Consider the following 14611-nt stretch of genomic DNA (forward strand, 5'->3'; position numbering starts at 1 on the left):
AAACACATTGATACAGAGAACAAATCAGTGGTTACCAGAGGGGAAGGCGACAGGGAAGAAGGCAAAAGGGGTAAAGGGGCGAATATGTTTGGTAACAGAAAAAACTAGACTTTTGGTGGTGAACATGATGCAGTCTATACAGAAGTGAAAATACAATGATGTACACCTGAAATTTATATAATGTTATAAACCAATGTGACCTCAAAAAAATACATAATAATAAAAAAAGACATGTTTAACAATACCTGATCTGAGTCAAAAAGTGAAATAGTAGCCATGGACATTGTATGAACTAACATACAAGATAACAAAGAATTAACTGAATCTGAATATTTATTCGAGAGATCCAGTCTTGGATTTGTATATTCAAAATTTATGTTCCCCTAGCAACTACAACTCATCTCTTATAGATGGATATTATACATCTATGGATATACACACAACCACATAATACATATCATATATAAGATATCTTTTAATAGTTTATAATTCATTAATAATATTTGTAAATAAAATTAATTATTTACTAACATGTTAATGATAGTACCACATAGTATATTAATGTGAATGCAGAAAGAAAATTAATATAATGTGGATATAGTAAAATTCACAATTTGTTATTATTATCTATTTTATAGATAAAGTGCATTAGCAAATTCCAAGTTGCAGTTAGGTTAGGTATGAGAATTGAGTCTCGCTGATTTCACTTTATCCCAGTTTTTTTTTTTGCCATCTTTCCCACAAATGTCCTTTAAGTTACTACTCTAAATAAACTCTTCTAGTCTAGAAAAACTTTTCAACTCTTAATACTCAAAAGAAGTTTTTTATTTTTCGCAGGTATGTTCTTGTTAGCAGTTCTTGCCACTCAAAATTTCTCATTACAGTCTATATAGAAATCATTTCAACCCAGCTTGTACCTCCTACCTCACCACTGAGCCTTCCTTGGTTACCCCTCCAGAAACTAGTCTCTGGTATTTCTTCTTTACATCTCTCCTGTGATATTTAAACATAAAGATAACTTTGAAATATTTAGTACCAAACAGTGTGCCAGTCGTTTGGCAGGTAGTATTACCTTGTTTTAGGAAGCCCACTGATGAAGAGATTGAGTCAAAGAGCCCAAAGTCACAAGTCCAATAAATGGTGGAACCAGAATTTTAGATCTGGCCTGTTTGAGTTCATTTTCCAATATAGCATATCATTGACTTGAGGAAAATGTTTCAGAAGTGCAAACCAGAGGAGTGATAATCAGCTTGAAAATTGCAAATGGAAATCAATCTTGGATTTTCCTATAACTCTACCTATCAATGGCATAAAATAATGTGAAATATGTGCTTTGACTAGATTTGGGGTTACAGCAGTAAAGAGTATTGACAACATCTCTATCATCCTGAGATTTTATTCTTAAGGGGAGAAATAATAAAGAAGATGATTTCAAAAAGCGGTGAGTGTCAGGAAGATGAAAAAACAGTAATATGATAGAAGTAATAGAGGGTATGTTAGACCTAAGAAGCCTCTCTGACACCGAAACGATTAGCAAGATCTAGCCGTGAAGTTACCTGGAGAAAGAGCTGTGCAAGCAGACGGCACAGCAAGTGCAAATGCCCTGAGATAAGAGCAAAGTTGGAGGATCTGAGAAACAAGAAGACCTGTCCAACTGGAGAATTCTGCGTAACAGCAGGCTAATATGACATGAAATCTGAGAGGAACGCTTGGGCCAGATCACACACGCTGTAAAAAGGGCCTTGAATTTATCCTAATGTCAATAGGAAGCCACTGGAAAACTTTAAGCAGAAGGTGACATGGTAATATGTGTGTTTTTACAAAAGGATTCTAGAAGTGGGTGAAGAATGAGGTAAAGGGCAAGAGTAAGCACAGGTAGACCAATGTGGGGTTACCACATAGTCTGGATAAGAAACGGTGGTAGCCAGGATCAAAATGGGAATGGGGGGAAAACACACGGATTTGAGACTCTATTGGAGAGGTAATATCAGCAAGACTTGCCTATAGGTTGGAGGTGGAGAGAAAGGAATAGAGAGGAACTGAGGAGGACTCTTAGTCTTATAGACTGGAGCCAAATTAGCTTGAATTCAGGTCTAGGCCAACCCATGAATGAGCTCTGAATTTTTTTTTCCTTTTGTGAGGAAGACTGGCCCTGAGCTAACATCTGTTGCCAATCTTCCGCTCTTTGCTTGAGGAAGATTGTTACTGAGCTAACATCTGTGCCAGTCTTGCTCTATTTTATGTGGGATGCTGCCATAAGGTGGCCTGATGAGCAGTGCTAGGTCATGCCCAGGATCCAAACCCATGAGCCCTGGGGACCCCGAAGCAGAGTGCACAATTTTAACCACTACGCCACTCTGCCAGCCCCTGAGCTCTGATATCTTGATCAAGCAATTTGTCCTCTCTTAGCTCCATTTGCCTCATCTGCAATGGAAATAATACCCACTTTCAGATATAATAAATGAATTCAGTTAAATAACATTAACATAGTGCCAAGTACACAGTAAACATTCAGTAATGGTAGATGTTAGTATTAATACTATGTTTACTTCATACTCACAAGTACCTGTTAAATTACAATTTTTGCTAGAATCATAATTGGTTTAAATCAGTTCCATTATCTCACTTCTGTTAAAAGCAAATAAAACAACATAAAACATTTTTTACTGGAAATTCAATACCATCTGTCAAATATTGAGCGGTCACTTAGAACAAACAAGAACTGTGGAAAGCACAAGAGGATTAAAAATAAACAAGAAATGGTCCCTGATCTCAGAGATCTCTAAGTTGGAAACACGCAAGTAAAAATTAGTCTAACATGAGTTAAATACAACGGCGTAGTTATACACACACTATTATGGCAGCATACTTATTTCTGGTTAAGGAGAGAAATGTTGGCGAAAGCTGTACGGAAGAGTTTTTCTGGGTCACCCTGCGGCAAAGGGGGTAAAAATGTAAGGCCATGCTAAGTTGAAGGAACAGCATCAGCAAAGAGAGTACGGAGGAAAAGCGCGTGGTGTGTTTCCTGAACAGAGAGTAATTCACTACAGCAGGTGCAGAAGGCGGAGGAGCGGAGCAGAGCAGAGCGGGTGAGAGACCAGGTAGAGGGACAGGGACCTGCTCTGTCCGTTTGGTCAGCTTTGAGGTACGAGGTCCGCTGAGGCAAGGTGCGAAGGGCTTTCAAGGCCATGCAATGGAGTTAGGAGTATTCCCACAGGCAATGCAATGTTAGAATTATCAGAGACTTTTAAGTGTGATCAAATTTATGCTTTAAAAATATTACCCTTTAGGCTTTTGAAGTTTAAATCAGAGTAAAAGCTGCTACAGAAATGAAATGTGTTCAGAGACTGTAGGTTTTTTTCCTTCTTTTTCTTTTTTGTTGGAGGTAGAAAGGGTACATACTTGGTAATTATTAAGCGCATAGAGCCTTTGCTATGCTTTTTTCCCCTCATAGTCAGTCATGGCCTAAGACAAGGTCAAAAAAACAAGTCAGAGACATAAACCAAACCCACAGCTGCTGATTCTCAGTTCAGTACTTTATGCAGCTAAATTATGTGAAAATGTGCCTGGATGCTACCTGATAGAGGAAGACTCCATTTTTATACGTAAAAATTACCTTTATATGCACGAAATAAATTGTAAGAGCTGTGCCACTTTAATCAATCTGTATTGCTAGACCCAGGCTCTATAGTTATTAAAAGACTTCCACTTCCTGAGACTCCCTCACGCCACGCAGCTTAGTCATGCCTCCCTGAGCACATGGAGGCATGAATAAACTTTAAAAGAGAAAGAGAATACGCCTTCACTGGTTTTGTAAACACAGCAGCTGATGTGTTTGCCCTGAAGGGAGAGAACTGCCACTTTGTAAGTTAAGCCTGAGTGAATCGCAGGGCTTCTCGACAGATACTCAGGAAATGTGTAGACAAAATTTTACAATGAAATCGTTCTCTCCTTCCAGAGAACAGGATACAGGGCAGCAGACTATTCAGGAAGAAGGGCTCAAAGCTTCAAACAGAATGGAATGTGCCTTTCATGATCATCTGAAGGAGATTCACACCAAAACCTATTTTTAGAATGAAGAATTAGAATGAAAGTAGTTAAACTGCCTTGTCCAAGGTCAAACAGTTGTTAAGCAGAAGATCTGCAAGTGTAACTCTGGCCTCGTGGTGGCACATGCGGTGGATTTTTCTGCGACACTGCTCCACACGTGATAGAAGCAGGTGCAGGGGGTCAGGCAAGCTTTCACCCTGTCTCCTGATGGTGGCTGTCTTTACTGTGCTTTTCCCCTCCGTGCTTCCTTCCTTCATTCAGAAATGTATTCTGTGCAATCGTAAACTCAATTTCCTGTTAATTCATCCATTCATTCATTCTACAAATATCTATTAACCATCTAAGAGCTAAGTGCTGTGACAAAACCCTCAAGTTCGTGTTGAGAGCCAGAGTAGGAGAGAGAGATAGTAAATATATAATCACCAGAGAGTATGGAAAATATTTGAATTTTATTTAAAGAACAGGAGAATCACAGATAAAATGAAATGATTAACACTTATTCTTTCCCTTTAAGTCACTAAAAACATACCGCTTAAGGTTTTCTTAAACCCTTAAGAAACACCAGGTGCTGGACACTGACATATTCACAGTTACTTCCAAATCTTGACATAAGTGACATGAGATGTCAATTACCTGATGAAATTTGGGAGTTGTCCCCAAATACTTTCTGGTCTGTCAAACTTTGAAATTCTCATAAGTTGAGTCATTAAGTTAATAGACCACAAATGTAGCAACATTATTTTAAAAGAGTGACTTCCAGTTAAAAGCACATTAATTCACCAGGGGATTCATTTATTTAGATTAACTTGTTGATAGCTCAGACCTTTTAGACATTGGTGATGAAAAAGGTGACCTCAGTGAGCTTTTCAATTGCCAGTAGATTGTCTTCAACATTCTTCCCTGGTGTCTTTAAAAGGATTTCTCAAGAGTTAGCTGCAATAGAAGCATTGCAAAGGATCTTTGAAATGAGTAGTTTCTAGAAATTATACCTTCTCAAGAGACAGGAAAAGACAATGTGCCTATCCTTTTCCTCAAACTATACAAGGACAAAAGACCTATAAAATAAACTACTTGAATTAAAAACATCCACTTGCCTCCTAAAAAGAGTGTAATTAAGTGTCATTTCAAATTTCATACAAAGAATCTGCTGGCTTGATATCACAAATCCTTGAAGTTATGAGTAAGTTACTATTTACCTGTGAAAGAGACGTTAGAGCAGCACAAGTCTTTCAAGTTGTTTTCAATACTTTTTTTGGCGGCTTTTTCCATGTAAAATGAAGTCAACAAAGAACATTTTATAAGCAAAAAACAGCATTTGTGTTAAATGTTAGCAACTAAATAATATATTTAGGTTTATGGACTATATCTCAAATGAATTCAGAAACATCATTATAATGGTTTGTCTGAAAATCCTGAATGTTTCTGTTATTTTTGTGCATGTCATCTTCTTCAAAACCTGCAATGCTTTAAAATCTCTACCTTTAGAGTTGGATAACAAAAGCAGGGTGCTTTATACTTTAAAATTAATCTGTGATCATTGATATTAAAAGTAGTGTGGTCAAGACCTCTTTTCCAGTTTTACGAAGAGGCTTGTTCAAGGCTTCTGGTGTGTGTGTTTCTAATGAGCATGGGACTGAGACTCCCCTGAGTGATGAAATCCAAGGGAGTCTACATGGCCTGATCCAAGTAACTGGACTTCAGACATAGACCACCAGAAACAAACCAACTAGCACTGTCTGATATTAAAAAAAGAAAAGAAAAGAAAGAGAAAAAGAAAAGGCCGAGATCAAGACCAAGGTTGTATCTCTACCTTTTCAATGTTTCTAACTCATCAGGGGCTCGCTTTGAAGCTGCACTTCCATGGCCCTGTTCATGCCTGTCTTGTCTGATGAACCCATTAGCTTAATTACAGACTGTCTGCCTTAGCATCTTGCAGGACCTTACTACTATCAAATTCATTTCACAAAGTTTGACTAACAAGTCATCTGCATCAGAATCACCTGAGACACTTGTCAATATGCAGATTACCTCAGCCCTACTGCTTGAAGATTGAGATGAGAGATCTTTCTTTTAAATCAGTACCCCAACTGGTTTTTTTCCAAGGTAAACCTGGAGAATCATTGACTTACAACACAAGAAATCTTTACTCCAGAACTTGGCATCATGCCTTTACGCATGAAATATGAACAAATACTTTACTGAACTCTTATTTTATTGATGAGTTTCCCTTTTCCCTTTATAAGATGCAGAAATGACATAGCTATGAACAGCACAGGCTTTAAAGTGAGGCAAACTTAAGTTCAAATTCCCTCAGTCTCTTCACCTATAAAACAGAAAAAACTCATAGTATCTCATGTAGTTTGTCTACTCTGGGATGTAAACTACTTGAAAGAAGGGTCCTAGACTGTCTACTGCATTACTGTAGTCTCAGCACCTTGGACAGCACCAGCGCATAGTAATTGTTCAAAAATATTTTGATTGTGAGTTGGTCGCAGAAGTTAATTTGGTGAAATGTATATATAAAATTGTAATGGGACCTGCAAAGTAAACTGAGCTGTTATTATTATCATTATTATGATTTTAAAATATGAGAATGTTCAAAATAAGAGAAATTAGTAGTAATAGGCAGGTGGACTCTGATTTTCTCAGGAAGACAAATAACAGAAAATCAAATTTTCGTCGAGAATGCATATGTCAGTTCAGCAAGATAGAAAGGTGATTCTGATTCAGAGAAGAAACCTGTCATGTAATAGAAATCATGCAATTAGACTGCAACTATTCTTAGAGTTATGAGTGACTGCAAAAGCATACACAGAGCTGAGAAATTCTTCCTTTTATAAATAGTTTAAGTTTAGATTAAGAGTTCCATTGAAAGAAAATCAGAATGGTACCAACTAGCATTTTGTTAATGGCTTAGTATATTTTTAAAGAGGAAAATAGGTATTTATACCTTTCCAGATAAGTGAACTTGAACTATAAAAACAATCCCCACTAGGGATTCTCAAATAGAGCTTAATGACGATTCTGGAAAAAATAAGTTTTATCCAAAGTTCCCATGAGGCCCACATAATCTACAGCCGTCTGTTATCATCAATTCGTTTATGCATCTGTGGTAGGTCTCTGTCCAAACATCACCTAATTAAAGAAGCTATTTATGGCCTCCTTACATGAAATAATAACTCACCTCTCATTTCTTTTGCTGCTTATCCTCCTTTAATTTTCTCCGTAGCACTGATCACCATTCAGCATACTATTCTTTTCTACTCATTTATTGTCTGTCTCCTAACCCTACATAATATAAGAAGACCGGGATCAGTGGTCCACTTTCCCCACAAACAGACTGTTGGTGGAGAGTTTAGGCAAGGTGATACAAAATTCAATACATGGGCCAAGATAGGGTCCAACATTGACCAGTCAGGACTGGTCTTGGGTAGTGAGAGACTTACTGAAGTGGTTGCCTCCAGCAGGATGCTAATAGGTACTGAGAAGCAAATGAAAAGAATCTATTTGAATATCATAGCCTAGCCAGCATTTCCCAAAGTGTGTTCCATGAAATACTTTGAAAAAATTAAAAAAATTTAAAAAACAGATAAGGTAAGGAAACAAGGTAGGGAGCTATTTCTCCAAACCACACTCTTTCTTTGAAGTTTGCATTAGGCATTAACATGTAAAATCGAGGAGAAATCTTGGAAGAAAGAAACCTCCTCACTTGAATACCCCTTGCTTCTCACACTTATTTCGTCAAGGACTATTTCTTCTTCCCTACATCACATGCATTCACAACAAGTTGAAATAAGTAACCATGGAGAATTAAGAATATGGCAAATATAGCCATGAAGGGAAGGAATTAAACACCTTGAGGAACTCCAATGACAAACAAGTCAACAGTGGCTTTGTAGCCCTTTTCTCTGTAGGTAACTTATGCTCATGGACCCCACAAACTCAAGTTAGGGAGATGTGACCCCATCCTGAGAGATTCATTTCTCTCAGAGACTTCATTAAATACTTCCTCTTGTTGGGTCTGAGTTTGAGTTCTGGATGAGGGTCGATAAGACTCAATGACGCCCTCATGTGTATTATTTCTTTCCTTCCCTTTGATTCAAAAAAAGACTAAGTTCACAGTATTCAAAATGAGCTCAAATGTACAAAGGGGTCCCTAAAGTGATGGTGTTTATTTCACTGATATGTAAAATAGATCATTTGGATTCATGTTCAATCCAAAACCTAAGAAATCAACTAACATTTTTTACGGTAGGTATCTGTCCAAAGGGCATTTTGGAAAATATCAAATTTAAATCACCTCTCTTTTGCTAAGTCCTGAAACTGAGACAAGGGAATTTTGTTATCCAATGAGACACCTGAGCCTGGGCCAGTAAATCTCTGCTATGTCCCTTCCCAGGTCCTTACCGTCAACCTTGATGGGTCTTTGAAGTCAGAGTAGGGCTGGAAATGGTGCCGTGTTGGAAGCAGCAGCAACATGAGCTCCAGATGTTCTGCCAGGTGGCCTCCAGCAAGCCTTCACTATAAGGGCAATTAATATGGATGTGACCTTCATCCTGAAGTGAGCCAAAGAAGCTTTTTGATATTTCCCACGTCTCAAGTCTGAGACTATTTCACAGCAGTCAAGATCAGATAGAACAAGTCTATTAAGTCTCCCTGGATTCAAATTTACAGCGTGTGTTGGGACAACAGAACATTTATCATGGAGGGTCCAAACTATTTTAAGTTTTTCCCCTCTATAAATGACAAAACTGTATTTTAGAAGCCTTCTTCTAGTCCCAACTTAGTTCACAACACACACACACACACACACACACTCCTCTACAAATCTACAAATACACACACATGTACCTTTTATACTCTCATAAGATAATGAATGAAATAGAAAACCCATTTGGAGTTATATGACACACATAGTATTCCTCTTTACCTCATGGTGTTAACATAGAATATATTTATCCATTTTTTTTTTTAAAGATTTTATTTTTTTCCTTTTTTTCCCCAAATCCCCCCCGGTACATAGTTGTATATTCTTCGTTGTGGGTCCTTCTAGTTGTGGCATGTGGGACGCTGCCTCAGCGTGGTTTGATGAGCAATGCCATGTCCGTGCCCAGGATTCGAACCAACGAAACACTGGGCAGCCTGCAGCGGAGCGCACGAACTTAACCACTCGGCCACGGGGCCAGCCCCAGTATATTTATCCATTTTTAACTTGAAATATCCTACTCATATTTCAAATTTTAACTTCACTGTTACCCTCTCCAAAAATCTTCCCTTCCCTACTTAGAATGAGTTTAGTGGTACTATCTCTGGGTCCCCAAGGCATCATAAAACATCTATGTCTCTTGAGCCATTTATTGTATTATATTGAAATATGATCAAGCATCTTGTGTGAAAATTTCTCAAAAGACGAGGACCTAGTCTGGTATTCCCAGACCTAAGTACATGGTCTGACACACACTACATTCTCAATACTACTTGTAGAATTCATTCTTCCCTGAACCTGTGTACACAGTTAAACAGTAATCTATCCAGACAAGATTGTCTAACAGAAGACAGGCAACTGAAAATATAATGAGTCAATGTACTAATTGTAATTCTGTGTGTATGAGAAAGGCCTTTCTTAAACCTACACTTGACTGATATTTTCAGATAGAGGTGGTCATCTGATCAAATATGTTTAAAAACAAACAAACAAACATTGTGAGGTCCTGAACCCCTCTTAGGTTTTTATTTCACGGTAGAGGATCCATAATATTTTTTAATCTAATAATTTAATTTTCGTGTGCATTAAGTATTCCTTTGATCAAACATTAAGGACAATAGGGTAAAAAGAAGAATTTGATTCTTCACATTGTTTTCATGGTTTTGAGCACAATCAAGGGTGTTTGCTATCATCAAATAAATATGATATTTATATTTGGTTTGTATTTGGCTTAAAACCATCTTTTAACATTATGTGTTCCTCTTATCTTGAAACATCTACTCTCTCTGGTTTTTCTCAGATGAAATAATCACACATAAACAAAGGCATTCCTTTTGAGAAGTGAGATTGTAAGAATCATGGCAGCTGTCATGTGGATTATGAATTTCTTACAAAGTACTTTTAGTTTCCATTATTGTCACACTTTAAACACCTATTTGACTCTAGCCCCCACAGTGACTGATTGAACTGTCACAAGGTTAAAAATGTCTACATACATAGCTGAGGCTATTTTTTAGCCACACATTCTATTTTAGGGTCTTCTAATATTTTCTGGGAGCACAGTATCTAATACTCCATCTGGAGTTTCTCACAATCATATAATGTATTTACTCTCAGAGACAACTTAGTGTACTGGGCAAACTTTACCAACTTAATATCTCCTTCCTCCCAAATAATTAATAAACATAGCATACAAACCATCTGCACCTCTAATCCACTGTTGTTAAATAGCCTGAGGCTGATTCTATTTTCCAAAGTTGCTTCAGCTGCTCTTCATACTGTTGTTAACTTCTCTAAGTGCAAACAGTCTCATGTTTAAGTCCATTGTTCATCACTAGTTATAAGAAAATGACTCATCCACATTCCTAAGGGAACAGCACTCCCACTGTGGAGACAAACTTATTCTTTCATAATTACAGTGAAAATTATCTCAACTATTTGATGTTATACATCACAAAACTAGCTGGATGCTTCCATTCTCCTTTCTAGGCACAAAACAAGCTATTTAAAGCAACAATTTATTCATGAGAATGAGAAATCGGCTCTTCCTACAATCTATCCAATTTATTGCTGAAGTGAGTAATTTTGCAATAATTAAGATCATCTCTTATTATTCTCAATGTAAGATGATTTTACACCCTATTGTTATTTGATTTATAACTTTTGCCTTTCAATCACAGTGAGCATTAACATATTATATGTCTCTCCTCTCCTCTTTGAGAGAAAAAACACATAAAATCAAAAGACAAGTTTCAATAAAGATACATAACCAGGAATGATGCCACTTTTCTGAAGATGGTAATTACAAGGTTAAAAAATAAACCATTGGAGGATTAAAAATAAGGCATCTATCTCGTCTCCTTTGTTTTTTAGAATGATGTACTTAAAAAAGAAGAGATCATAAACTCAAAAGACCTAAGTTTTAACACTCTATCTTCTCATTGGCTATGTGACTTTTGGAAAGTCCAGCCAACACTTAGCATTGATTTCTTCATCTATAATGTGGATGATGGTGACTGATCTGTTTACCTTGGCAGGCCACTATAAGACTCAAGTCAGATAATGTATGAAGGAACTTTATAAGATGTAGAGCAGAACACAAAAATGATGCACTATTATTGGTCTTCCTGGAAAACTAATAATGCTGAATAAAATTGAAAATTAAGGCAATATCATGATTTTTGAAACAAGCATAGGAGAGTATTATTTTTTTCTTTTTCTGAATTTTAAAAGATAATATTAAAAACCAAGCCTGGTACATTTAAGTTGGAGAATTGTTTAAGAGGTTTTGGTTATAGCAAAGCTGTGCTTTTCCTTAATGGAAATAACCATCAAGCAATAAAAAAATGAGGCAGGCAAGTAATTTTTACAAACAATGGAATCAAATAATTCTTCCTAAAAAGACTATATATAATGGTGGTAATCCACTAGAAATGGTAAGGGAGCCAAAGAATAAACTAGAAATTTGGATGAGAATCCTTAAAAAAGTCATCTGGAACTGTTGTCTCTTAATGTCTTTAGCTCCAAAGCTGTTAAAGAAATAGAGCACTCAGTTACAGGTAGTATCAATAAACTTTCCCTAGAGACAGACAGTCCAGTGCCCTCGCAATGAGGTTGGATGTATTGTTTCAAAGAGGATTGCTGTAAGCTGGATTAGTGAAAAGTGACCATGATCAGAAGAATTGACACATTTGTGAAGGGACCGAGCCCATCAAAGGGCATCTTGGATAGTCAGGCCATGGTGATAATTCTATTAATCTCTTGTCCAATTCTTTCCCTTCTCCTAATTCACTAAGAAGAGGTAATAATAGAAGTGAAATCTGGTTAAATCTTCACTAGTAAACTGGGCCTGCAACTTTAGACAAGACCATGAAGTGAGACTCTGTTACTTGGTCTATAAAATGGGAAATCAGACTCTTCCAAATTTTGATTATATTTCTAATAAAAGTCCTCTTCATATCTGCCCTAAAGCTAATTTTAGCTGCTTTGCTTACTTTCAGACTTGATATTTAATGCTTCCACTTTTAGTCACCAATGTCTAATATTGCTTATGCTCCACTCTGTGTCCTTCCTACATGACTCCTCCTTGTTACTTTTTTTCTTTTGTCTGCTTTTGAGCAGCCATTTCTGGATTATTTAAGAGGCTTCTTCGATATTTTAAGGTTCTGAAAGACTCACCAGGATAGAAATCTTTGTACAAAAGAGTGACTTGAGATGTTGGAAAGCTAGAATAGCTGTGACCAATAATTACCTCCATGAAAATAATGGTATGGGCCTTTGGATGTTCCCTGGGATCATAGATAACTAGGGAGAATGGAGGAGGAGCATCCTCTATCACCTTCTCAAGCAGGCAACACCTTGACTCCTGGACCAGGTATTTCTGAAATTCTTGGGTCATACTGAAAATACATCAGGCATCAAGGTCCTGGAGAAGTGAGTCCTATCATGATCTTAGTATGTATTAACTTGAGCTCTAGAAGAAAATATGACAACTGCAAGGACCAGATTCTTATCTATCCACCATCTTATCCATCTATCAATTAACCAAGCAGATAAATTCATGAGAGTATTTTGTCCCTTTAGTATATTCTAGACCTATAGAGTATACAAACAAATGAACTAACCAGTCCATAGATGTCTAGATAAATATTCTGGTATACAGTATATTTGTTAACCATTGATGTAGTTTAGCAATACCTACACTACTGTGGTTTTTTTGTTTTTGACAGTAATTGTAGTGTGAGGTACTCAGTTCAGTGATATACAGAATTAGCATTCCTCAGTTGGCCTTCCTGATTTTTTCCTAAACATGTTCAACACTGTCGACTTTATTAAAGGAAGAAGAAAAAGAGGGAAAAAAAAACCCACAAAAAACAGCATTCACCAAAGTGGTAAAAGCTTGAATAACAAATGTTACGCCTCTAACTCAAAGGTCACTTTTGAGTTGAGAATCTGAAATGCTCTCCTGAGGTTCTTCCATCCTAAGAAGACAGGGAGAGCAAACAGGCAAAACCACTGGCATGATGTATGACCCAAATGAAAAGTAAAGACCACACAGGCACTTACCATGACAGCTACAATTCGTCGTGTGCCTCAAGTATAAGAGGGTATTTCCTTCATTATTGATCATACTGACTGTTTTACTAAGAGGCAAACAGGCTCAAAGGGGCTTAGTAACCTCTCCAAGGTCATGTAATTAGCAAGAAGTAAAGTCAAAGGTTTGATGCCAGATTTATCAGAGCACAGGTAGAGTCCAGAATTCTTTCAGGGGCCTTCGAGGATAAAAGAATTGAGCACTTACTACTTCCCAGGCCTTGGTCTAACCATTTTGCATATATTATCTTGTTTATTCCTGCATAACATTATTTTTTGGTAGATATTATTATAATCCAATTATTGATATTAAAAAGGGAGGCATATAAAGAGTTTAATCAACTTGCTCAATGTTGCCATCTAGTAAGTTGCAAAAACCCGGGTGTGAAAATGGTTATTTTGACCTCAAAGCCCATGTTCTTAGGCACTATTCTTAATATACAACGTCTAAACTCTAAAAGATTATATTCTACGTGGAACCAGAATTCCATAAGCATAACTGTCAATGTATTCATTCAATGAATATTTATTAAGTGCTAACTATACGGTACACTCTATTAGAACCTGGGGATCCAAAAAAATGTAAACCAATGTCTCTCCCTCTGGGAACTTAGTAACAGCAGCAACACGCAAACACAGTCACAAAAGGTTTTCTGTGCTTGCACAACCACATGAGATACAAATCACAAATCCTAGCGTGGGTAGAAATGGGAAAGAAATAGAATATTAAATGCAAGATGCAAATCATAGTGGTGTTTATTTCAGATATGTGTAGAGTCATGTTATAATGTCTAGTTAATTAATTAAACCCTCAGTGAAACATCCTGTGCTAGGCCCTACTCAGGAAACTGCTAGTAAAGGAAAAAGAGAAAAAAAAATTTCTTATCTTAATGGAGCTCACAATTCATAGAGCCCCAATTGTCATTACTGTATTACTTTTATCAGTAGAAGCACTAATAGTATAATTGATATAGAAATAGAAGACATTTACTATTGATTTTGTATATTTCCAGGCATATATGGAAAGATAAAAGAATACATGACTTTATAAATAACTATTATTCACTTTTTAGATCCATTGATTTAAAAAATATTTAACATTGGATATTGATGATGATTATATCTCCTAGCTAGTTTAACTGTCATCATTTTCCTGTGGTAGATAGTAAAATACCTATTTCTACTTTTAAAGCCCTTTGTTGAGCTGTTGGCTTCCCTCCCAGCAGTGTATATGTATGAGGGACTGCATGTCAATCCAGCTGC

Source organism: Equus asinus, chromosome 16 (assembly GCF_041296235.1).
Source record: "Equus asinus isolate D_3611 breed Donkey chromosome 16, EquAss-T2T_v2, whole genome shotgun sequence".
In the NCBI taxonomy this organism is placed as follows: domain Eukaryota; kingdom Metazoa; phylum Chordata; class Mammalia; order Perissodactyla; family Equidae; genus Equus; species Equus asinus.